This window comes from Poecilia formosa, unplaced genomic scaffold (assembly GCF_000485575.1).
Source record: "Poecilia formosa unplaced genomic scaffold, Poecilia_formosa-5.1.2 Scaffold592, whole genome shotgun sequence".
In the NCBI taxonomy this organism is placed as follows: domain Eukaryota; kingdom Metazoa; phylum Chordata; class Actinopteri; order Cyprinodontiformes; family Poeciliidae; genus Poecilia; species Poecilia formosa.
In genome coordinates, this window is record NW_006800531.1 from 121,809 (window position 1) to 149,479 (window position 27,671).

The window sequence follows — 27,671 nt, forward strand, 5'->3', positions numbered from 1 at the left end:
CTAAATCTCTCCCCATTTTCTCCTTCTTTCTCTCCACCTCATTCCCCCCCTCCCCTCACTACCTGACATTGTGGCTCAATGCCCAATGAGTCACACCTCTGCTAAAATCATCAGAGATGGAAGGAGGAGGGAGCAAAAGAAAGAAATTCTTAGGGAGAGAGAAAGAAAAAAGTATGTTAGAGTGAAAAATATAGAAAATAAAAAATGGGAGGAGAGAATGTTAGGGAGGCAGAAAGAGAGAGTCTCTGAGGAGAGAAAGGAGCATAGAGTGCATTTAACTTTTTGACTCCGGTAGTCAGTCTGTGCATGTCAGTAACAGTTAGTCTGTAGACAAACAACACTCTCTGTTCCGACACACGCATGCACGCTCAAATATGCATGCACGCAGAGCCATGTGCAAACATAGCTGCTCAGTGACATTGTGCATAAGCCCACCTGCGTCCTCTGCAGACACATGCACGCTCAATTTTAGCAATGAAAGTGCAAACAAACCCCGAGTTCAACGTGCGGCTGTAGCCCTGCCTCCCAACATCAGCCTCCCCCCACCCTCTCTACCAGTTACCCCGGGATACCACACAAACACTCCCTGTTGGGCAACACTGGGAGTTAAGAGAGGACGCACATGGGTCGCACACCTCCCCAAAGCCCAATGAGTTTGAGGCCAATTGCGTTTGTAGATGTGTGCAAGCGGGCTCTGCATATGCTGGACAGCCATATTCTTTTTTTCTATAAGGGGCTATGTTTTTTTGTTTTTTTTCCACAATACATTTCCTGGCCGGATGATAGAGATGCATGAAAGATTTGCTGTAATGGGGGGCACCAGGAGTTGTAAAAACGTTCAAGAGTCAGAGAATCAAAGAGGATAAGAAGGTAGATCAGCTCAGGAAGTGTAGAAAAACTCCTCACAGAGTTGCTGGTGAGAAGAAGTTTTGTTTACTTGAGTAAGTTTCACTTGTTCTGTGATTTACTCAAATGTCCCTTATCCCTGAACTGTGAACTTGGCTTGCCTGTCACAGAGGGGGCGCTGGCTTTAACGAGGCTTATGTTTTATGAACCCTGAGGGATCCCAGCAAGCTGTGTGGATGCTGCAGCGTGCCACGTGCCTGTCATCGTTCAGCACTGCTGTTTTTTGAACACATCTCCACTTCGTACTTCTGAGAATTTTTTGTTTGTTTGTTTGTTTTTGTTTTTTTCCTTTATCCTTTCTGTTGGTAATTCAGAAGGTTTGTACCGTAAATCATTTAGGTTTTCTTTGTTAGATCCTCAGGTTGTCTTATCAACACATTTCCAGATGGGAGGAAGTCGACTTGATCTCAGATTGTCTTTGTGTTTGGCTTTCAGGGATCCGTTTAGATTTTAAGGAAACTGAAAGACTTTGGCTGAAAGCTGTTTAGCACGTCTACAAACGATACAATCAATTCTGCTTTGATGGGGTCAATCCGAACTGAAGCTCTGGGTTTAGGAAGTGCAGCAGGCTTTTACCCAAAGCCCCAGTGTTTTCAAAGCCATACCAGCCAGCCGCAGCGCTCCGTTCGCCCTTTGTGCCTGAACACACCAGACAAAACCTTGGAAGGCATCCACTTGCAGAGCACATTCCCAGAGTATTTCTTTTTTCTTCTTTTTACAAGTGTGGGATGGGGTCTAACAACAATTACGGTAAAATGTGACTAATATGTCGCAGACACATTGGTGTATGTGTGCGTGTGCGTGTGTGTGTGTGTGTATATGTGTGTGTTTTCTGACCTGCTCTTTCTCTTTTCCATCCACTCCTCTCTTCTTGAAAATTCTTCCCTCTCACTTCAAACCCCTGTAATTACAAACAAAAGCGCTGACTCCTCTCCAGCTGAAACAATGATAATGATGGAGAGTCAAACATATGTGTGTGTGTGTCCTCATCAAAGCGGCGCTGACGTTGATGGGTGTAGAGAAATGTGTGGAGGACAGTAAGGATTAACACAATCTGGGCACACGGCCCCGTCACTGAGAGAAATGGTGTGTGTGCATATGTTGACTCTGGTCTTGATAGCAACGATCCAACACACAGCTGCTCTCTGAGCTTGGCATTTAAATGAGGCAAGCAGACAGTTGGAATAAATGGGACGCAGACCGAGGCGGAGGAATCGGAAAAGGTTTAAAGAATAGAGAAGCAGGTTGCTCTTAAACTTGAGCTTTAAAGGTTCCAAAAAAAAAACAAAAAAAAAAGTGGGGTGGAGAGGGGGGGAAACAGTAGAATCTTTGAAGGCACAGAAAATAAAAGTCATATATTTTTCCTAATAAAACTCGAACATGCTTTAGGTTCAGTAAAACATTTGTGTTACAGTTTATCTGGGCTGCATAAATGGATGGTTGAGAGGTAGAGTGTGTACTCCCTGGTTGTGTTTGGAGCAGGCCCAAGCCAGAGGAGCTCAAAGCGCTGAATGTCATCATCAGAGCTGTCGGAGAGCCAAGCAGTAATCACACCCAGATCACCTAAACGCTCACGCCAACTTACAACACCAGTCACTCCAGAGTGGTGTGTGTGTGTGTGAGTGTGTGTGTGTGTGTGTGTGTGTGTGTGTGTGTGTGTGTGTGTGTGCGAGAGAGCTCTGGTGGAGTGAAAGAAAGAAAGAAGAAGAAGAAGAAGAAGAAGAAGAAGAAGAAGGAAAAAAAGACAAGAAGTACATGTCCATGCAGCAAGAATGCATTCAATGTTAGTGTGAAAAAAGCATGTGCGCGGACAAGCTATGTGGTCATAGAGCAGGCATGGGGAGGGAGGAACAGCTCGAGATGTGTGGAGAAGAGGGTGTATTTTTTTCTCTCCTCTTTCTTCCTCCCTCGCTCCATGTCAGTCTCATATCCCACCCCTCTATTTTCCATTTTTACATGGAGCTCCAGATGTGAAGGGAGTGAAATATTAAATTACCAAAATGGGCTTGTTTCTGCACTTTGGCTACATCAAAAACAACCCAGCCTGTCCTCTTTCCTGACCTTGCACACACACTCCAGCACGTTCACACTTTCTGATAATATTTTAAAGTGCGCTTGATCATTTGCTAAAGGAAAACGGACAGATTAATCATTGTTCCCTGGTCATTACTGACTTTGCTGGGAGTTGCTGTCTTCGGTTTTGCTATATTTTTTATTTTTTGAAAGCGTTGAGGCACTCTCCAGGCCTCATGAGTTACTGGGCTTTTTGCACATGTTGTTGCTTGGTCGGCCACTTGGTGGCAGTGTCGGGAATATGTGCAGCATTAAGAAATGTTTGCTGAGCATAGTTGGTCGTATGTTATTTGTTTGTTTGTTTTACTTGCTTTTTTTTCCCTGAATATTCCGAAGTTGTGGTGAAAGAACCGGGTTACAGGGTGCAACTGGGTGCTATGGATAATGACCACTGGTAAGTGAAGCCACTAAATGTGCTTTTCAATGCGTGTTGTGGTTCACCTTTCCTTTGCTCATTAATTAATGTAAGTTCCAAGACATTGTACAACCACTGTTCTTCTGTCTGCAAAGCTTATTTCTAAAACTTCTTGAACTCTTATTTTAATTCCTAAAACTCTTTACATTCAACATTAAAATATTTTTCACGCCACTTGATTAGCATTTTAGTCGAGGCTAATAGTCCAACGAAAAACGTAACATTTTAAGCTAGCAGGGATTTTAAAAAGAAGCAAAAACCAAATAAATTGTGACCTTGCAATAACAATTTAATCCCATACTAACGAATTTCTCAATAAATTGCTCATTTTGCTCCGAATGAAACCAAACAACGTTTGTCCTTTATTAAAGGAAAAGCAGAACCAATCTTTTCCACATTTTCTCACGTCACCCACGAACATCACTCAATTTTACTAGAATTTTATGTGGCGCAAGAAGAAAACACACAGATTTTTTTTTATAGTGTTATAGTTATAGTGTCCCTTCTCAGATATAAATTAGAAAAGTGTGGGTTACTAATGTATTCAGCCTCTGAGTCTGTATTGCATTAAAAACTACACTGTAGATGCTCAACCAGGCTGTTTGGAGAGAATCTGCACATCTTATTTGATGTCTTGCCACATATTCACAGACAGATTACATGCGAAATTTTTACTAGGCCAGTCCTATATGGTAAATGGCAAATGACCTGTACTTGCATTGCTTTATCAAGTTCAGAGGGCCCTAAAGTACTTAACACTGTAAGTCACCCATTCACACACACTCTCACACAAATGGTGGCAAGCTACTGGATTGTAGCCACAGCTGCCCTGAAACAGTCTGACGTGAATACACATTGATATAAACCTTCCCATTGTTGCTCTGCCTGGATGTTTTGTGCCAAAATGCTTCAATGGTTCCACAAGGGTGTCATCTTGACACACGAAGGTTTAACCTGGGTATGGTGTATTTCAGTGGATGTGCAATGCCTTGAAAAAGGACTCATGCTACTTTAACTTTTTAACTTCATGTTTTGCCACATTTAAACCGCCAATATCTCTGTATTATTATTATTATTATTACTTTTTTTTTTTTAGAAATTCTCTGTGATAAACCAACACACGTAATTGTGAAGTGTAAGGAAAATGATAGAATGTTTTTCATAATTTTTACAAATAAATTTCTATGTTCGTCACAGCTCCCTTCCAGTTGTCCACCTTCTTCTTTCTCTTCTTATTTCTTCTCCTCACTCTTGGTCGTATCCTTATATAAATCCCAATAAAAGCATTTTAGAGCAAATTGTGAAAGGCCTACATGCACACCAGATACGTGTTTGCATTAGATGGAAAAAAAGTTAGATCCATTGCTAAAATAAATAAACCATTGCTAAAAAAAAACAGCTTGTTGTTATTTTGTGCCAAAATATATTTAATTGTTGACCTCTGATTCTTTTTGTGCTCTCTGAAACCGATGCCTCCAGCAACCACCTCTTTTTAAAAGCAGGGTGTATAAAGTATCTATTACATATTTTATAAAATACGTAAAACATTATGATTTACATATTTTATAAGAAAAATGAAAAACATTTTTAAATAAAAAGGTACATTCTGCACCTTTGAACTAAAATAGCATAATGATATAAATATAAACCAATATCAAATTGAATTAGGCTATGTCAGTTTTTCTTTGTCTGCTGTCAACTTCCCTTGCAGGCTTTATCTTGAAGAAGGAATCGTTGTTTTTTTCTGCCTTTTTCAATTCTGCACCTTACTAACATGTTTTTTTTTATCACTGTTTGAAACGTATTGCAGCAAGAAGATCCTTTGTTGAAATTCCAGCCTGGTGATATTTTGTTTTCTTGCCTTGAGATGAAAAATCACTTAAAAAAAAAAAAAACACAAAAGTCATTTAGTATAGCAGAAATATGAAGCGGAGGATCACATGATTTTTTTAACCCGCTAATGATTACCAGCAGTAGCTCTATTCTCACAGAATGTACAAATTGTTTGTATTTTGTTTGTTGCAGGGTTTTTTTTCTAGAGAGAACCTAAAATGCAGCTACATAAACAATTTATGACGAGGAAGCATCTTCAGTGCGGTCAACACAACAGGGCAATTTAAGAACGGAAACTTCCTTCTTTTCTTCAAAATAAAAGTCCACTGCGGTAGTATCGAGTGTCAAACATTAAGCACACACATAGCGCAGTCCATGTGTTGCCTTTTATTGAAGATGGGAGCTTAAATTAACAACATGTGCCTCTGGTTAGCCATCTAACTTGTTAAGTTGGAAATACAAGCAGTTAAATCTGCAGGATTGCATTGAAAACAGCGTTTTCTTTTGTAATTAATTTGAGCTTGCACTTTCTTCACCAAATTACGTGTCGACAGCTAATAGTTATCACATTGGGAGACAGACTTGAGTTTCAATATCACATTATCTCCGTCAAGTCAATATCTTGTTAAAGTCCTCGTAAACACAAATCCACTTTTGCATTTTTAAGGTGCATTATCGTGAGTGTAGAGGCAAAGCATGCGTCTTGACACCACGCATGTGTTTTGTGAGTATACAAACACAGGAGTTGTCTCAATGAGAAACTATAAATGGCATCACGGATGCATCAAAAGGCAAGCGACGGCCTTTTAACGGCGTTGTGTCGGAAGCTAACCTGCTGCACACAATTACGATGTTACAACATCCTTAAATTCACAGTCTGCACACATTGTTCTGAAGGCCTAGCCCCCCACATTCTTCCTTCTTAGACCCTGTGAAATCCAGGGGATCCACACGACCTATTGATTGAGTGCAGAAAACCTGATAGGGGTTTAGGATCACAGCAGCGTTAACAGACTGTCAAACGCTAAGCAATGAGCACCTCAGCAGCAGGACAGAGGAGAGCAATGAGCTTCAGTCGGGGCGTTTGCGTGGCTGCGCATGGTATATGTAAAAGGGCGAGCAAGGAACGAGTGTGTATGTTATGTGTGTATGGGAGTGGAGTGTGTGTGCATGTGTGTGTGTGTGTGTGTGTGTGTGTGTGTGAGAGAGTGTGTGTGAGGGCTACCCTGCTCAGGGCATTGACTGAATTGTTTCCACATGTGTCTTAACACAGAGTTCTGGGCGGGTTTGGCGGACAAGGGAGGAGAGGGGGCTGCTGTAGTTGGTGTTGAGGGGGGGTGGGTCAGGTTTCATAGCACCGTGCAACACATCTGGGCCGCAAGAACAGAATTAGAGTTCCCACGACTAAGAAGACCTAGCCTAAACAAAATTACATACGTGTACACGCACCTTGATGAACCACTGGTGGCACCCAAGGATTTACTTATAGAGATCACGAATGCCCTCTTCACTGTAAACATCCCTGCAACACGAAACATGCGTACAGAAACAGTCAGCTGCCGCACACACACACACACACACACACACACACACTGCACAACGAGTCGCACAGCTTGTCATTTAAGCCGTGTGAGCACGGGTGTACTGTATCATGGTCTGCTGCTTTTTTAACCCTGCAGCATATTGTCATGCTGTTGCCACATAAACACACCAAATGCGCACAGAAACTCAAACACCACTTCTTCCCTGGCACAGCTGTCTTGAATGCAGCGGGCACACGGCTGTTTCACTGGCACAGCATGTGGAAGGAAAATCTGAATGTGTTCTTACTAATCAGTCCTCCATTCCACCCAGAGACAGAGAGGGATGAGGTGGGACAAGGAGGGGAGCAAAGGACTGCGCGACCTGCGCAGCAGGTGTTGGAAAGCGAGGAGGCCGGAGACAATGTGAGTGTCGGAGCGAAAGGAGAAGAAGAAAGACCGAGTGACAGAGCGAGATAAAAGCAGGTTAGAGGTGAATGGATAGGGAGAGAGGGCAGGAGAGAGGGAAAAAAAGTCAGGAGTGAGATGGGATAAATGGGGGCATGCCAGTTCCATAAATGTTTAATTGCCAGCAGGTTTATTCATGTTAAGCAAAAAAAGAGGGAGCTCAGGGAGGGAAAAAAAAAAAGAAAGAGAGAAGTTAAACAGTTCAAAATCTGTCTAGCGCCCTTAAATCTAATTTACACAACAGAGAGGAAAGAGGGCAAAAAAACAGAGGAAGGAAGGGGAAGAAAGAGAAAAGGAGAGGGAGAAAAATGCTAATTGGCTACAGTTGGTCTCGTCTGGCTTGAGATGAAAGAGGAAGAAAGGACAGAAAACGAGGAAGCAGGAGGGAGGAACAATGGTACAAGGAGATGAGTAAAGGAGGCAGAGGGTGAATGGTGAATGGACGGGTGGATGAGTTTCATTTATTCCTTCTTTACGACCTTTTCATCTTTTCCCCATTGTTATTGTACCTTACTCTGAAAGATAGAAACGGAAAAGTGAATGAATGGATGAATGTAACAAGAAATAGAAGTGAAAACCCAAGTTCTCAGAGGAACTATGGGTTCGTACGTTCAATAGGTTTTAAATTAATGGTCCTGACTCTGCAACTTGAAAAGACAGGAAACCAGATTAACTAGTTAAATATCATAGTTAAACTGAGTTGAAACCAGATTCATCTCAGAAAAATCAGAATCAAAACCTATGATGCATGCCTTATAGGAGGAATAATCACACACACAGCCTCCAGCTACAGCAGCACTTTTGCTCCATTCAAACTTTAAACAGGCGGATGATCAAAAACCCTGATGTTGGTAATCGCTTTAATCTGAATCGCAGAGAATAAAACGCTGTAAAATATTCAAACTTTACTGCTTAGAATCTTTTTAAAAGACTTTAATGATAGTGCCACTCTTTCTCTTTATATCCATACTCGGGGCGGATTTTATCAGTGTATTTGAACCCAAATGTTTCTAAGCAAAAAAAAAAAAAAAATACAGAATCCCTGCGAATTAATTCAGAATTAACTGAAAATGTGAGCTGTAGAAGAGGATTAAGTGGGAGATGACTGAAATAAAATGCTGGGGATATTCAACTATTGAGAAATGTAATGCGTCCTCCCCCCACCAAGAACACCTTTTGTTCAGAAAGTGAAAAGTCCCTGCCTTGGCTCATTTTTGGATAGGTTTCTACTTGTTTTTGTCTGATTTGGCCCTGGTTCCAGCAGTGGAAACTACACCTAAAACCGACTCCGATTCCTGAAGTGGAAATGCACTTTATGCTGTGATCTAAAGTAGCCCATTGTCGGTCCTGCTAAGCATTACTTCCCCCTTTTTTTCTGTTTTAGCCTCCTTCTGTCTGTCTTTTACAGCTTTTAACAGGTTTTCTTCCAGCATTATCCTGAATCCAGCTCCATCCATCTTCCCTTACACTCTGGCTCGCTTCCCTGTCTGTGCTGAAGAAAAGCATCCCGCCAGCACGATGTTAAAACACCCCGGTGATGGTGCACAGGAGGATACGCAATGTCAGTTTCCCTCTTCACCAACAAGTTTAATCTTACTTTATCTGACCAGAGCACATTCTTCCACATTTGTGATGTCAAATCAAAAACAGGACATATTTTGGTTTTCTTTCAAGAATGCTTATCTCCTTGCCAGTCTTTTATGTACATCAACTTTCTTGCGACACAGGTCATCTGTTGGATTTATGGCTGGACTTTGACTAGACCATTCTAACAATCCCCAACTTTGGTTCTCGGGCAGGATCCGCTGAATATTTTAAGTATTTCTGTTTTGCCACACAGCTCATTTAAATAAATGGGTGATTGATAGGCGTCTACAGCACTTGATGGCATACTAAGGACGTAATGTAAACATTTGAATTAGTTATGCTGGAGCAGGGACATCTAGGACACACGGTAAGGAGCCTTTGAAGACCAGATCAAAACCATTTCATTTTACTTTGCCGTGTGTTTCAGGACCTGTCCAGGGTGTACCGTGCCTCTCACCCAGTGCTTGCTTGAGATAGGCCGTATGCAACCGCTTTACCCTCTGCAGGGGTTGAGGTATGCTGACTCATCCCACCTGACACCTGCTAGATTGCAAAATAAATACCGGACAAATAGCCAGTTTTTCGCAGTGCTAATATAAAAGTAATTGCACGACTGGCAATTTTCAGTCACACTGGCAATTTGAGAAAAGACTGCATTTCATCATTCCAGTTGTGTTTAAACAGAAGCAGAGTTTTCCCAGTCATTGCAAGCATCATTTGCTAATGAGTCAGATTGGACTTTCCAAGCAGTGCAGAGGTTGTGGGACTGTCTGCTGCTGGTGCAGAAAATACTGGAAACAATCAAAAGACAGTCCTTCCCGAATTATACAACTCCTAACTTCGGCTGCTGCATAAAAGGTTAAAAATCCGTTTGGGGTCTTGTTCGTCTCATATTCTCTTTAACGTTCACATTCTCTTTTCTGCCTCACCCCATTTCGACTCGCCTCTCTGTTTTCTTTGTCCTCATCTCCTGTTTCATCACAGTTTACACCTTGTACTCTTGTTCTCCTTTTGTTTTCACTACAGCAAATTCTTGTCGTTTTTTTTTTTTTTTTTTTTTGGTTCTCTTTACTCGTATGAGTCACACGTCAGAAACACAGCACCCGATGTCCCAAAGACATACATTACATGACAGCTTTGTCCAGGCAAAGGTCAGTGTGTTTCTATGGCTGAATGAGCCTGAAGTTGTGTGTTTTTATGGCCTAACAAACGTTTGGGACATTCTTAAAACGTCCGTCTCCATGTCTTTCTCCCTCTGTAACGCAGATGTTTTCAGGCTAATGCGGCATCTGTGCTTTGTTAGACATATTACCGTTACGCAAGAATCTAGGATGAAGAACAACAAGACTTGCTAAATATGTTGTTTATTGACATTAAAACTGCATTCAATTGTGACCATAAACTCAGCTTGAAAACCCTTAATTCTGATAAATCGCGAAAACAAAGCAAAGGTAAATAAAGGGAGGCCAATGGTGGAGGATTTGCTTTTGTGCGGAGCAGACTGGTTTTGGACTGGGACCAGAACAAGGCAGGGGAAGAAAAAAAAAAAAAGCAGTTCAGGGGGTTGTTCTTCTGCTGGGGATCTGCTGAGAAGCATTCTCCCTGCTTGTTTTTGCATTTAGCATGATTTAGTCAGTGTCCGATTTACAAACATTTCACCCCACCGCCATGCGGTTTCATTTTTCATTTAGTTGCTGCCCAAGGCCATGTCCCAGATCAGAGACAGCCACACAGCACACTGCTGCCGTCTGCTCCACAGCAAGGCACTTCCCTCCTTGTTGTCTGGTCTGGTCGCAGGAGATGAAGACCTGCCCATGACCCCTAAAGCTTGAAATACGCACATACATTCTTGCACGTTTCTATATGCATGCTCACACACAAGCCTGTGCTGTAAGCAGACACATTTTTTCTTTTCTTTTTTTTTTCTTCCTTGAGCTCACAAACACACGTGAAGGAGATGCAGACAGAGCACACACACACAGACAACATGCGGAACAAGCCCGTCTAATGCCACTAATGCGAGTAAAGTCTGTAGGGGCAGACAGGTATAACACAGCAGCCATCAAAAACACAGAACAGAGACATTAAACACACTTCGGTGCACAGTTATGTATTTAGTGAGATTTAGCTGAAACACACACTGCAAAACCTCCCCCCTCACACACACACACACACACACACACACACACACACACACACTGAAATACATAACCTGTCTCATACTTGTCCATTGAAACACAAAAGATGCTCAACAACTGTTGCATATAACCAAACAGAAACACAGCGAAAATGTGCGCGCCCAATGCAGATACTAGCGTCTGTTCACAAACGCACACACACCTGTGGTTTCAGGCCCGATCACAAGAACTCTTTAGTCTTCAAGCTGTCTGCCTCACTTAGAGTGAGCGGTGCTTGTGAAGAGGACCTGACAGAAAGAGAAAACACACACATCCACACGCTCCGCGATGAGTACACTGCCGCACCAGAAGACCTGACTAAGCTGAATTCCCCCCTGCTCCCCTTTCCTATTTTCCATCTGCCTCAGCATAGGAGAACCTGCCGAGGGAAAAATAATGCCCACCATATACGCGGCACTCTTCACTTTCTCAACTCTTGCTGTGACATTTGGATATACACGCAGATCTAAGAGAACAAACTTCTAATCTGCGCAACGTCCCACGGTTCCCTTTGCTTTCTAGTTGTAGTTTTTATTTCAAATCAGACTCTTTGTCTACTTTTTCCCCTCCAAATTTCCAAACTCAAAGCTTATCTCAAAGTCCGCCTTTCCGTTCCTTTTATCAATTATATGGCGCGGTGCGGTTGACCAACATCCAGGGAGAGACAAGTGCAGGAGTTCTGGCCAAACTTGCCTGCTTTGCTGCCCAAATTATATGGGACAGTCCCAATTACCCTGCGGCCAACCAAGGCATTTCCTGGGTTAGCACTGGTGATGCATGCCCCCCCTTCCTTTTGCTGTGGTTACAGGGGGTGTCATTAGACGCTTGTTTTACTGCAACCCCAAGAACGTGCCCGCCGGCCGCATCCACGCCACGAGAAGCACAACTGCAACGTTCCAATAACTCTGCTGCGCCTGATGGATGACAAATGGGAGAGCTGCTGGGGTAACACTCCAGTTAGTAGTAAATTCCTGCTGGCTAACAGGGAGAGAGAGAAAAGGGAACATTTCAAAGAAAATGAGAAACTCAACACAGGCTGTTGTGATTTCTGGGGGAGAAAAATTAAAAGCTGTTACAGACTCATTCAAGAAATTAAAATATTACTGAAAAGTTCATTTATTACAGGAGCAAAACACATTATATTACACACAGTTTGCTGTTTGAAAACCTTTATTTCTGTTAATTATGTTGATTTTCCACTTGGGTAATGAAACAACATTTAAAATTACGGAATTTCATCAGACCAATAAAACAACTATTTTTAAAAACAAAAATGTGGGTTTAATGACAAGTATCTTTTATACCGGCTTAAACGTTATTTTGAAATGGTACTTTCAATATGACTAACTGTATTCATTGGGACATATCAGTTTATTGAATATGACTATAGGATTAAATGAACTCAGATTGCATAGGGCTTATGGAAACATTGCTATTAAAATAACAGTGACGGTGGTAAGAGCTCGCTCAATCTGTCTCAGTTGTTGCGTCCTTGGGCAGGACTCTTCACTCACCTTGCCTGATGGTGGTAGATGGTAGCCTCGCGTCGGTCAGACTGCCCCAGACTCTGTAGATCGTGATTGCATGAGGAGGACGTAATTCAGTTACTTAATTATGTTCTGTAAAACCAGAGACACACCTGGAAGCTCCACACAACAAAACTGAAGAACTGGAGTTTACACACTCTGCACATTACTGATTCTGAGGGAGGTGGGGAGGTGGTGGCGCTGTGAACAATTGTGCACGACACTTTTCTGCTTTTGATTTGTACAACACTTTGGAAACCTCATAAAATTCCAATAAAATACATTGAAGTTTGTAGCTGTAACACAATGTGAAAATGTTCAAGGGATTGAAATGGTGTCCTAAGTCACTGGAAGATAATGTTTTATTTCTCTGTCAGTATTTCTTAAAAAAGTAAAGGTAAATGGAAACAATACATTCATCCGACTTTCTCACATCAGTGAATAATGTGTTATTAACTACCCAGCCAAACGTGACTGATTAAAACAACCGCAGAGTGTATACAGTGAGGTTTTGAAATCATAAAAACAATGAGCTGTTCTCTATGATTTCTTAGCAAATAAGAACTATTTAATAATAAGATGTAAAAGTCAATATCTATCCATTGACTTTTTACTAATAAGCAGATATTGGCGCTCAATGTTTTAAGCTGATTTTATTAAAATTATCTAAATACAGCAAGCATTTTCAAAGAAAGAGGGACTCTACTCCTGTTCTTATAGATAAAAATACTTTTATTTTAATATTTTTAATTGAGTCAAAAAAAAAAATCACAAATTCGATACATTTCCTTTAAAAAGGCAAATGTGCATAACCATAATGAAGTTTTGTATACAATGATTTACACATAAATTTCTTCCAAAAAATGTGTTCATCTAACATGCTTAGTTTGTTATTGAACAGTTTTTTAAAAGATCACCACAATGCAATTTTTTTTTTAGTTTTAGTTTAAAAAAATATAGATTTTTGACTTTTTTTGGCCCACATAACAAAAGCTTTTGGCATCGCAGATGTACAATGTGTTACTATAGAAGCATTTTAATAAGGTTTTATCAGACTAAAAGTTTGATAATATTTGAATCAATGGTTGGCCACGAGAGAAAAAAAACGGTAATTGTTCTGGAATACCGTTACATGCTGGTACGTGGAAATTACAGCAATAAAACTGAAATAATTCACTAAAAATGTCTAAAACCTGCCCAGGGAATGCACTTACTTGCTGTATTAGCAAAACCAAGTCAACAGTCTGTGACTATGATCAAATTGTCCAAGAACATCAATGTTCTCAGGACTTGTTATTCATTTCAGATGAGCCGAATTTAAAATGATTTCATGGATCAGACTAGAAAACTGCATCTTACATCATGGACACATCACCCTATAGTCTGGCGTGAATATGGACCACCTGCAAGTAGTTTAAAAAGCAAGAGTCTGCGATGGTATGAGGATGCATTGATTAGTGCATAGAGAATAAGTAAGAAGGCAGCTCACTAAGCTGCACATCTGTGAACACTGAACAATATAGACAGAATTTGTTGGAACATATGTCACCATCTTTTCCACGTGAGGCCATGCTTATTTAATCAACATAATGCCAAACCACATTCTGCACAAATTACCACAGCAGGAATACATAGTGGAAGAGATCACATGCTAGGTATCAGAAAGTCATTACTGTAGTAGAAGCAGATGCTTCGTTATCCTACAGAGTATTTCTTATTGAAATAAAAAAAAATGCACAAACAGACTTTTTCTTTTTGTTAACCCACAAATATGACTTTAAGCTAAAAAAGATATAGTACTTAAAAATGTCAGCAGGTGCAAATAAATCACAAAATTCACTTACATGGGAGAGTTCCACGTTGAAAACCATTTATGACCAAATACAACTAAGAACAGAATCAAACTTCTTTATCAGCTTGTTGAGCCTTTTTAGGTCTCTGGCTCTGATGCTACTGACCCCCAACATATGACGGCAGAAGAGATATCACCCTTGACAACAAACTTGCAGAAGACATACATCGTCTTGCTCAAAACCTTGAAGGACCTAAGCTTCTTTAAGAAGTACAGTCTACTCTGATCCTTCTTGTGGACATCTTTACTCTTGAGTCTCCAGTCCAGTCTCTTGCTCAGTTGAAATACCACGGTATTTATTTTTCTGCATCACCTCCACTTCTTCTTCCATGATGGAAATAGTGCTTGACCTAACCCTGATTCTCCTGCACAGCAAATTTGGAGGTGTTCCATCAACTCCTACAGAGTTAAATTCAACACATTGAAAGTGTCTATATTGGTCCACTCTGGATGGTGTAGAAGTTACACATTTGAAAGTGTTATTTGTGATAGAATTGAACCAACACTCACAGTAGTTGAAATCAAACACACTTCAGTGTTAATCTACCCAACACTAGTGTATATTGTCAAAAGTTAACACTATGAACGTGTTAATCTAACACAGAACGGTGTAAATTATATATTAACATAGAAATTTGAGTTTTGACATACTATTGGCAGGGTGTGCTGTGGTGGCGCAGGGGTTAAGCACAACCCACATATGAAGGCTCTAGTTTTCAATGTGGCTGTCGTGGGTTCACTTCCTGGTCTTCCCCTTCTCTCATTACTCACTTTTTTTGTCAATTTACTACCAAATAAAAGCCACTAGAGCAATTAAAACCTTTTTTTCCCCACCAAAAAAGTATTGGCCATCAATAATCCCAAAATTCATTTTAAGACATTAGATGCCACATCAGATGCTACAAAAACACCAGCACCAGTTGCAGTATGTAATCTACTTTTATTTAAAAACATCAAACAGCACTGACGGCAATATACAACAAAGGTCATTCATTCATGGTACTTTGTACTGAAGGTCAAGTGTGCTTTGAAAGTTCATTGGAAGCGGCCATGGATGGTCTTATGATCACTGATGGTGAAGTGTCTTTGGTGCTGCTCTTGTTTTCGCCAACATGAAGGAGGAAGACTTCCAGCCTGGAAGGAAAAACAAGAAATATAGCAGAAACATTAGGATAATAAATAAATATTTTAAAAAGTAGTGTGAGCAAAATTAATCAGACTCACCTGTGTGTGTCACTGTCATATTCATTCAAATTACTTTGCCCACCTGGTTTACAAGATAAAGCATACAATTCAGAAATAATTACTAAAGAAATTAAAAGCAGTCAGCCTGGTAAGGTTTTTAGCAACCATGAGTCAACAACTGGGCACCCTAATATATAACCTACTGGGGTACGTAGACAGTTTTCAACAGGAGAGGGCTCTCCTTTTACAGTTCTTATCAGATGTTATAAAGAAAATTTGCATCCCCAAAGGCATGTCCTGCTCCCATGTTGGACCCCTGTAGGTCCTGGCCTGGGTCCTGCTGCAACCCCTACCCTATCTGTTGCTCCTTCACTGATGTGATGTCACAAATATGTTACAATTGTGGGAGAAACTGTCTGATGTTTTCTAAATCAACACAAGACTGAGTGTTGATTTAGACTGTTGGAGTTAATTTAGAAATCAACACTGGATTGGATTGCTTTTTGTTTAACTCTTTGGAACTCTTTAGTGAGTGTTAGGGAAACTAACACTCATGTTGTTGAATTAACACTGTATTTTTAACATACAACACTTGCACAGGAAATCTGACACTTCCAAATTTGCTGTGTGAAATCTACAATAATCTTCTTTGTTTTGTTTACAGTCAAGATGAGAGGATTGTTTCCACACTGTGCCACAAAGCAGTCCACCAAGTCTTCACTCAGCTTTTTCTGAGACCCAAGGCTCAGGTACACGCCACAATTCTGGTTAGGGGTTAAACACGCCATCATGTGAAACAAGTGGGTGGTAGCGTAAAAGTTGATATTTTTTAGTATGGATGAAGAAACTGAGATCACATGCTAGGTATCAGAAAGTCATTAGTTTATGTGAAGATGGACACAGCTATACAGATTAGCAGAAGAAGCTGTTGAAGGATGCATCTCCATAGCATAATGTTGTCACTGTGTGAATATACAGGAATTTGCCATTCTTTTTTTCTGTTGTAAATGATCCTAACACTTTCCTTTATTGATCCACAACATAAAATCCTTGTAAAATGTAATAAAACCTTTGCGGTTGCTGTTCATTAAAATGCGAAAAGGACGACATGCCGGCTCAACAGGGATATGAATACTTTTGCAAGTCATAGTGGCCGTGCTTGTTACGTAAACTAAATATTCTTGTTTCAAACTAAAGAATCAAAGGAGAGGGAAATAGAAACCAAGATGAATCTCTGTGGAAAAAAGTACAAAAAAAAAAAGCTTTAACGGCAAAGGTTAAGAGACTGACGCACAGAGCAGGATGAGAGTTTGGAGGGTGTTGGCGAGAGGTAGAGTGACGTAATGGGTGACAGAAGAGAAGGATTAGCTGAACGACAGAGATGAAGGGATGCTCTTTTGTGTCGTCCTTCCTCACCCTCACGCCGTCCATCACTCACTTGGAGCGTCGCGGCGGAGCGCGTGGCAGACGCGGCGTGCCAGCTGTGCGCAAGTGCATGCTTGTGCAATCAATTTGTTTGCATACATTTCAAAGTCTGTTTATGCGCATGTGTGCATTGTAGGTATTAATATTCCTTCTGTCATTCTGTCAGCATTAATACGCACCATGTGTCTCTGTAAAAGTGCTCATGTATGTATAAAGTGTGTGTTTTCGGAGTCTACTCCTAGTTGCCCATCTGGTGCAGCTATGCTGAGCAGCTCAGCCAGCTCTCTAATAGCTCCAATAAGCCTGTGGTTTGCTGCTTTGTACACACATACGTACACAGTTATGTACACATTGGCACACAAATGTGCTCACACACACATGCTTGACACAAACCTTTACACACATTCTCATCGAGCTGTTATTCTTCTTCCAAGAGAAAGAGGCCGAAAAATGACCATTTATTTACTTTGAGCTTTGGGGCTACAGCACCACAGCCTGCCTGTTCCATAGAAAATAAGACTGAAGGAGTCAGAGGGTGAAAAAGAGCAGGGAGTAGGAAGGCAAAGGTAGGTGATAAACAGAAGAAGCCAAGAGGATGAGCCTGAAACAGGCAACAAGCTGGCACTGTGAAAAGGGGTGTGAAGCAGTGGGGCCGTGAGTTTGCTCCAGATCAGAGTTCAGTTTTGCTACAGTCTCACTTGGGCCTCCGTTTCTGGAGTTGGAACAAGCAGAGAAACAAACGCAGGCAGGGGAGAGATGGAATTCACCTCGAGCTCCTGAAAACACATAAATTCAAATGTTTCACACACACATTATCTATCGGGTGATTTTCATCCATGTTTAGCCGTGTCTGATAAGACAAATTTAGGCTCACCTTAAGAATTTCAAGTATTTTGAAGCATATTTATGTTTGTCTAGGTCTGCTGGAGCGATCATGCTGCCCTGCACAGCCTGCTCCTGGCCCAGCTGTCGGGGCTTCATTCAGTAGTGGAGTGTCTTTCCAGCTTGCGGGACCGCAGCGGGTCCAGATCCAACAAACTGAGAACTTATTTACATTCTGGGGGAAAAATACGCCTTTTCAAATGTGCCTAACAAGTGCTTTCTAGCCAGAGAAATATTCCTACACATGTAAACAGGACAAATTGTCAACTTTACTTTGACGTGATTTCTCTGGATGTGGTGGATTATGCTCGGATTCAAAGCTGGGTTGTTCCAGTTTATCCAACAAAACAGGTCTCTCTTCAACAAGATGTTTATTTGAACCCTACTGGGAAAAGCCAGGTGTTGCCAGTGTACACAGGGACTAATGTGGTTTAGGGAGTTTGCTTCAGTGTACAGACTACAGGTGCTTGTAGGAGTGCACGGCAGCGCACAGGCGATAAGGTGCTGAGACGGGAGGTGAGCATGTGTGTCCCGAAATGCAACATACTGTGGGTCAGTGCAAGGATACAATCGGCCAGATTGAGTGACGAACTGACGGACGGGGCCAAGGTTGCCACAGTTACCTGCTTTCTTCTACTTCTGCCTCTCCTGCTCTTTTTCATCCCTCTCAATCCCTACCCTGTCTTCTGTTAATCTGTTCCAGAGCATTGTGATCGCATGGAAAAAAAACATAGCAAGTGCACATATTTCCCCCTTAGCCAAGAGCGAAAAAAACATACACGGGGGCGGAGAGGGTGAGGCACGGGGGTCTGGGTGTGTGATGGGAGAGAGAGAGAAAGCGAGAGAGAGAGAGAGAAAGAGAAAAAAAAATAAAAGCGAAATAAACTGTTTATTCAAAGGCAGCGCTGAGCCCTTTTGTTGTGGTGGGGACCTGTCTTTTATTAGCAGCCTGAAAAGCCTTCAAAGGCTGGAAAGACAGAGGACATGCCAACAGACGAGTATATACAAGACAGAGGAGAGGAGGAGGAGGAGGGTTGAGGCTGGGGGGCAGAGAAAGGGGGACGGTGAAAGGGACACAGTGAAAAGGTTTAGAAAAAGGCAAAACGAATGGGGTCTGGGGACATGAATGGGCAGAAACGCCTTGTAGAGGAGTTGATGGAGGGCTGAGAACTTAAATTTTGTGCCACTGGCAGTAAGGACATGAAGTAAAGACATGAGCAGAAGAAAAGAGGGGAACTAAGGCGACTCCAGATGGAACGCAATGTGGCGAAACTGTTGGGGCCTCCTCTCATATCTTTGCAGGTCTTGTGGAGTTTTACGGAACCTTTTTACTGAAAAAATGCAGTTTTTTTAAATCAAATATTAATATTGGAAGGGAAGTTCAGATAAAATGGCTTTTAGCTGTGAATACGCAGGGTTTTCAGTCTGGTTGGTGTGGATGCTTATTGCCATAAACTTACATTCTTAAGGGACAAAGAAATGTGTTTGGTGATAGCTTGGAGAGGAACAGGAGACATCTCCTCATTGCGTAACTTTGCCTCTCTTATCTCTCCAAGAGCTAACTGTTAATCTATGCTCCCACCTCTTCCACTCTCTACTTCTTTCTTTTCATCCCTCACTTTGACAGAATCAAGTTTGCAGGGATGCAGCCTTTCTGCGATTTGGCCCCCACAGTCCAACCCCGATGCCTGTTGCGCACGCATGTATGCAGATGACATGAGCAACGGCTCTTGTGTGTATAGGGGCACGCAGAATCCAATCTATTTTAGAGCTTGTGCAGAGTGACTGCTCTTGAAGCTGAATCAAAGTGTTCTGCTTTCAATAAAAGTCACAATCAGCAAAGTGGCAGCAAGCAATGACATCACTGCAGCTGGGTCCCCAGCTGGAGCACAGAGAGGACTCTGGCAAGTGTATGCGTGTGCATGTGAATATAGGGACGTGTGTGTTAGCAGCATTTGCGCAGTTTATCTGTGATATGCATATTTCACGAAAGCCGTAAACTCTGCAGCAGAGCAAAAAATAAATAAAAATGCTAGCAGGTTCAGAGCAATGCGGAGCCTTACCTCGCAGAGTTTGTGAATATATACATGTGGGGGTGTGTGTGAGTGTGTAGGTATATGGTAGCTGAGAGCATAAGTGAGATTTCCAACCTCAGTCATCCCCATGAGTTTCAGTGCACATTCTGTGCCGTGTTTCTATTGGAGCAGACAGTGCTGCGGTGAGAAAAACAACAGGAATTTCATCTGTCATTGATTAAGCCCATTAACGGTGGTGTCTGATGTCTTTTACACTCATTCCATGCACACCGACATGCAGCTGCACTCACAAATGAAGACAGTTACACACACACACACACACGCCCGCCTTGACTCCCCCCGCACGGCATTGCTACCAAGACTACCATACAGTAAAAGACACAACATGGAATATCATCAAGATCCACACCATTAACAGGAGCATGTGTGTATGTGTGTGTTTATGTTGGGTGTGAATGGATTTTCACACGCTAAGTCATGCAAGCCGGAAAATACTGATCATAAACGTCTAACCGGCATAAAACACCAACAACCCCACAAAGAGCACACAATCACACGTTGAAAACACACACTTATGCCCAGTTCAATAGAAAAGGCAAGCAAATAACTTGATCGTGAAGCGAGGACGTGTAGGCAGGTACATAATATACACATACAGAAGAAAAAAAAGCTCACGAGAAGCAGTTACTGTGCACACTGTGCAATCACACGCTAAACAAGTGTCTTGTGCTGTCACTCTGGCATTTACCACAGCACCACTGTTATTTTATAAGCCAGTCTCACTACTTTGGACATGGGGAGCTTTGTAATTTTTAGCTGATTGGTGAAAATACAGCTTGTATAATGTGACAGTTATTGGTTGAAAAACAGGGCTGCAGTTCTGTTTCTCATTCATTGCTTAGCTGAGACGGTGAACGACTTCATCGTCTCTTCTTGAACACAGAAACTTTTTTTTTGTACACATTGAGAATCAGATAGGAAAAACATGTAAAACTAATACGGTTAGAGAACTGCCAGAGGAAGAACTCATCTGTAAAACATAGAGAAATCACAGGACAGATTTATCCAATTCAAAAAGTCCTCGCAAATGGAGATTTGCACTTCAAATAGTTCTTTTGAGAAAACTGGATTATCTCTGAACAGACAATGCCATGCACATGGAAGCACTATTTTGTAAGTACACAAATGTTTTATTATTAATACTTTCTTAACCTTGAATTTTGACAGAAATATTGTTTCAAGAACCCCTAGAAAACAATTTTTTTCTGAAATGGGTTCAAATCAGAAAATATATTGAAATGGCATAATTGGGTTTTCATATATAACTAATAGACACTTTTATGTCCCTGATTATAGCTGCTCCTCTGGCATAACACTCAACATAATCCTTATCTTTATGTGGTTACAGGTCTTTATGTGAATAAAGATGGGTTTTAGGTTGCATTATGTAGTAGTTTTGCATTACAAATGCAAAACTGATAAGGTTCAGTTTAATAGCTAGGATTTATAGGAATGGTTGTCATTTTCAGTGCTTTCGTGTGGATACTTCTAGTGAAGACTCGTTCTTTACAAGGTACTTTTTAGCAATGAGAAATTGATTGTTTTGGAAAATCTTCAGACTAGAAAAGACGAGAGTTTCTTCACCTACTCAAAGCATTATACATGACGAAGACACTGCCCACACATATCAAGTCTGAAGCGTACATAATCATAGAAAATGTTGGGAGTACAGACACTGGTTTTTCTGTACAGCTGATTACCTGATCAGACAGACGACTCTTCAGTCTCGCAAACCGGTGTCTGTTGTACAGTTAGGCATTGAAGTGTATTCTGGAGTTTCTGACGTGGTGAATCAGGCTTCCTTGAGAATTCAAAGAACATGATCTTGGACAGTGATGGCAGTGGTGGGAGTTCGCTCTGTAGTGGGTGCCAGTTCGGATCCCCGCCTCGTCTGTCTTAGTTGTTGCATCCTTGGCCAAGACACTTCACCCGCCTGGCCTGGACTTGATAAAGCGCTATTCTAGTCCTGCCTGCTTTCCCCTTTCAAAAGAGAATTTGTCGAATGAAATGCATGCAGTCCATGGTGATAAGTAATCTCAGGTGTCAGAACAACAGGTCTGTAGTCAGGACACATAGTACAAGGTATGTTAGATTTCATACCACTGGAACCTTCTCCAGTGGATCAGAACAGGGACACAGAAGGAAGAAGGTGGAGATAATGGTTGTGTCCAACAGAGGATCATCACCAAGATACATAACTAAGATCCAAATAAGAAACCTGAAATGTGACAGGGATTGTTTTAGACTAAGGGAGTGTGGAAGGCTTGTGTGGCTGGGCTGAGGAACGGAGGATGCAGATCTTGCACCTAAAATGAACCCACTGAAGAATGTGTTCAGTACATTGGCTCTGTCTGGACATCCATCTATCTGAATGTCCATTCACTTGAACCCTGATAAATATTTTACCCTTGACCACAGAAGTCTAAAATTGTTTTGCTGAAGCTCTCTTTGGAGTTTTCTTATCTTGAGTTGAAGTTATTTTTTGCACACTCCTCATTAATTCCCTGTCTTCCTCCTCGATTGCTTGTTTTACTCGTCCGCTAATTCTTTCATTTTACTAATGATCCAAAGTTTGTATTGGGTGAAGTAAGTGTTCTGGTGAGGATTGGGCTGTCCACACAAAAGTTTAAATAGTTTGTCACATACTCGGCTGTTGGCCTGATCTTATCTTCACGTGCTTTGCAAGTACTCTCCAGTCTGTTGCCGCAAACCATCCTTGGAAAGCTTAGATTCTTTAAGCATCGCTGCTCGGCTTCCTGTGTCTTCGTTCTCACAGTTCTTTTGATCACAGTTAGTCGCAGATGAAAGGTTTACACACAGAACAGCGAGACAGGCTCACGAGCTTCCCTGCCAAGAATAGGTTGGCCATAAGGCCTGCATTGATCCCTAACATTTGTATAAAACAAATACAATGTTTAATTTTCTCTGATGGAGCAGTTGACAAACTGCTAAAATGCCAGAAGTGGAAAAAAATATGGTTGTAGTTAAAAACTTTGGATATCACCACAAATGCTTTGGGGGTATTGTGTCTGTTGCTTAGCAACAGGTAAGTCAATTACATCACATGCAGAGTGGGTACCAGCAAGCGATGGTGGCGTTATTTATTAGGTTACGTGGACGAAACCAAAAAAAGTTAACTGTTCAACATCTGGGCTGCAAAGACAATATTTCCCAATAGCATGTTCTGATTACACAATCTGTGGTTGACAAGAATGCAATTCATCACTTTCACTTTTACTACTCTTCTTGAAATCTTTGTCTGCGCTTACTGACCGAACGTTGGGCAAAAAAAAAATGTTTGAGTTGAATATATCATTTTACAGACCCATACTTGTAAAATATGCAACAATACATTCCTAATTCTGTGGCTGGATCTCGTCAGAGCCCCAAGCTCATCAGTATTTTTTTATTTCCCATTGTCACTTTTATATCCAATAGCAGCCAGCTTTGTTTATCGTTTAAAATAGTTTCCTCATAATAAGTCATTTGTCACCAACCAAACTAAATATAGAAATTGATCCAAAAAGAATAATTTAAATAAGTGGTTCTCTGGAAGCTGTCGTGATGTGATTCATTCAATGTTTTGACTACTTAGGCAATGTGGAGCTATGACTCCGGTGACTTGATTTAAGAGATATACTTTTACAAATCAATTCATCACAAATCATTTGAACAACCCTCAACCTTTCAGTTAAAATCAAGGAGAACAATTATGAATGGGGCGGGTCAATTACAAAGTAAGCATTTTACAGGGTCTTTTTGATAGTTTGAACAAAAGAAAAGAATAGAATAGATCTGAATGCAGAGCTTACAGCAGACCAGGAGACTGAGCCAACAGCAGGGACCCATGGGATCTAAGCAGTGATGAGGGATGGCAACCAGAAACCCAGAGAGTCATATGGGTGTGCACAGCAACCCTCAGATACACAACCACACAAATACACAAACTGGAAGAGTTGAAGCACACAAACCAAGGCCTCACAAGTACCTGCGCTCGTCTGAAATCAGAGCGGACACCTGAAAAATGTCTTTGTTTCACTACGTATTGAGTGTATGCTCCTGCTAGTAATCATTAAGCTTTTCTTATCTGTACGTCTCCTCTAATCTTTCTCTTTGGATTACGTTCTACATCTGTGCCCCTCTTCTTCGCCCCTCACGTTTTATGTCTCAATCACAAGAGACATTGCCACAACCTGCTGCTATCCAGAGGTCCACCGCTCGGACCAATTTACTGGTCTCACGCCGGAATCCTGTCATGTGCCATAATTTAGCTCTCTCCAGAATGAGTTGCTTCCCATCTCACTGTCACATCCAATTTTTCACCATAATTCAACTCGTTCAGGTCATTTGTCAGGAAAAAAAAACATTTCTGGCTAAGTGCGCAGAGGTGTCATCAGAATCTTCTTTTAGTCTTCATTGTTTCATGACCCCAAGCACATCAAATTTAACTCTAAATGACAGAAAGGGAAAGGCAGGTGGGATTACACAGGTTGAACTGAGAGAGAGCAGGAGAAGCCAAAAAAGTTAGTATTGGTGAGGGGGGGAAAGATTGAAAAAGAAAAGAGGAAGAATGAGCAAAATAAAAAATGAAACAAAAGGCAAAGTGGGAGAGAAAGGAAGAGGCCAAAATCATCTGTACAGCTTTTTTTTTTTTTTTTTTTTCCTGTTGCTCCAATAGGACAAAAGGTTACAGCATGACGGGGTAGGTGTCAGGTGATGTGTGACAAGTCCAAATTAAAAATGACATAATGGTGGGGGCCCGGATGGGGTCCAAACTGGGGCTTGACTTAGAGCGAGGGTGGGGGGCAGGCCATGGCAACGAAGTCGAGATGGGCCACGCTAGGCTGGGCTGGGCTGCGACTGGGCAGCAGGGGGCTACCCTGCAGGCTTCTCCATATGGAACGTGTTAGCCTAGCAATTGCTAATGAAATGCAGGCTGACGTCAGACAGGCACCCACCCATTGTTTTGCTGCTTAATTTGTTGTAATATTTGTCTTATAAATAAGGACTTTGCCAGAACAGACAAAATAAGGAGTTGTGAATGTACAGGGGCGGGCATTAGCAGAAGAAACCTTAAGTTAAGGCCATTGCAATCACCGTGTAAGTCAAGCAAAGCTAAGGGTTTGAGCAATAATTGCCAACACAAGAAAAGCAAGAGGCCTAATAACTAAGTTCTTGTAAGTAGCATTTACGATATACCTTTCTGTTGAATGTTTTTAGGATGAAGAAACAATTCTGTAATACTGCAACTCCATTAAAAAAAATAACGCCCGCAGTTGCTTGCTTGTTCATTGTGTTGTTATTTATGCCTCTCCAATAGCTGTTGTTTATTTGCAGTACCTCTTGTTAATTATTTCTTTCCCCAACAGAGGAATCTACCAAAAATAGCTAAATAGCTGCACTTTTAAGAATGCTTTGGCTATTCCAAAGAGCTTTTCAGTAATTGATCACCACCTGGAAGTCTGGCAGAAGTTATTTAGCTCAAAAGGAAGGGAAATGAAGTGAAACAAGGTAGGTGTAAAAGTGAAATAACAAGAGGAAAAACAAAATAAATGAACAAATCTGGACTGAAGAACTGGGGGGAAAAAGATGAATAAAGAAAGGAGAAGAGCTATGGAAAAGTCCAAGCAGTGCTCCTCTCGTTCATTCTCCTTTTTCTCTTTTTCACTGACATGTCAATTCTGTGGTGCTTTATTGGCATGAGTAATGATGGGAGGTGTTGCCAGGGTAATTACATAGCACATTAAAGGGTTTCATAAACATTACAGTTCCTCCTCTGCTCGGTGGCAAGGCTAAAGGGGCAGGAAGAGGGGGGGAAAAAAGTGAATGGGAGAACCGGACACAGCGAGAGGGCGCAGAAGCAACACTAAGTGGAGCAAAAAGAAAGATGGAAGAGGAGAGGGCAGTCGGTAGGGAGGAGGAGGAGGAGGTGAAAAGGCAGGAGTGTGGAAGAGATGAACAGAGAGGATGACAGTAGTGAAAGCTACCATGTGCATGGATTCCATTGCGGAGCACTCGAACATGAATCAAGAAGAGAAAAAAAAACAACAAAAAAAAAACATGCCAGACCAGCGTCCAACACAAACCACATCTGCGATTCACATCACAGTGCATTGAAAGTGACAGGATAACACTCTCACATACACAAAACACAAAGCCTAACTGGGTAGACACCCCTGTTGACAAAAAACCTCTGCATACACCCAGGCAGCAACCATTGATGCCGGAGCCACAAATCCCACACTCAGCTGTACACAGTCTGTCACTGAGGGTCACGACACACACTCCCAACCAAACACACACAACCACAAGGACCATAATTAAACAAACATCTATCCACTTGCCGAACATTGCATATTTATGTACAACCTCATTGGTCAAAAGCAATTAACTTATACACACTCTGGGGGCTCCGCAAATGGTTCCCACCAATCAGTGTCAAGCAGCATGCAGCGTCACGCCTGCTTTTAATCTACATCATGCAGGTTTAACTGTGTTTACGTCGCAGTGTTGTTGCATCTGTCTTCAGTTTTGTACAGCTAAATGTCAAATGTATTACTCAGACTGTCCCTGTTGTTTATGAAATTCATGTCTGTGTCTGCTTTAACTCTGCAGAGATGTTCTTGAATAGTTGGCTCTGGTCGCATGGTCCTGTCATGAGTTCTTGAAGAGAATAATTTATGAACCAGGTGCACAAAGATGGTGCCTTCCAAGGTTGATGTCTTTATGATTTTAGCATACCGCTTTATCGATGCAAAATGTCCAAGCTTCCAACAAACAGGTCCTGCCAGATGGCCCAGAGGCAAGGATGAGACAGTGTTGCCGCTGGATTTTATGTATTATTGGATGTTTTCTGCACATTGGTTTATATGAAAGGAGCAGATGTTTGGTATTATTGAGCATTTTATTAGACCTCACCCACAACAGTGACAATAAGCGGCTTAAATCACAAAATAGTTTTGAGACATTTGCTGCTAAAAAGGCAGGTGTAGATTGAGGGGATCGACTGTGTAGGCATTATCTCCTCCAAATGACCAAAGTTTGGCACAAGTGAGATTGCCTGAATAATTACCCTGACTTGCTTCCAAAGCTGCATCAAATCCTCTAACCTAAAAGTGTCAAAGTAAAGTTATTCCAGTGCTTTAGTTGGGCTATGTATAGAGACAACAGCTGCAACGGATTCCAGGATGAAGCCGAGCAAACGTTCATATTCGCTGGATTAATCTTGCAAAGGGAGAGAGAAGGGAGCAGGCTGCGCACCACCAACATCGCCGCTAATAAAAACAATATTTTGCTTTTCTATTCATCTCAGCCGAGGCTCACTGTTGCTCTCTGCTAATTAATTCCTGGTCTCACTTGACTGCAGCTGTCGATTCTCTCATCTTGCAGACGCGAACAAGTGGCAAACAGGTTCTTATTTCAAAGCCAAGCACACTGTACACATTCCTTAACTTTGCATGGGCCCCTCTGTCATCAAAGGGCCTTTATTAAGTGTCTCATACATTTACACATTGGGGAACAGTTTAAACTTGGCCCATGATTAACGGAGCAGGGATATCTATTCCAGATACCATTGTTAGGCTGACATCTCAACATCTGATGAGAAGTTTAGGGCCCATGTCTGCAGGTATTAATCAAAGCCACAAGATTCACTCACCCTCCACAGATCTTGCATATGCACAGGCCAACCCGCCCATCCAAGCATGCACGGCTCACGCCTCGTACA

General features: G+C 41.6%; 1 protein-coding gene across 3 annotated transcripts in view; it reads left to right on the forward strand.

The window, feature by feature from the left end:
- The first annotated feature begins 3,214 nt into the window (after positions 1–3,214).
- The window catches only part of LOC103129920 (fibroblast growth factor 18-like), a 39,003-nt gene continuing 14,546 nt past the window's right edge, over positions 3,215–27,671 (forward strand). Inside the window, exons 1-3 of one of the 3 annotated variants that reach the window (XM_016665509.1) lie at positions 8,643–8,776; positions 9,230–9,316; positions 16,207–16,291. The gene's annotated coding sequence lies outside the window, so the exon portion shown is untranslated. Of the gene's footprint in view, positions 3,374–8,642; positions 8,777–9,229; positions 9,317–16,206; positions 16,292–27,671 lie in introns of those variants that run through there. The other 2 variants (XM_016665508.1, XM_007541152.2) reach the window with 2 other exon arrangements.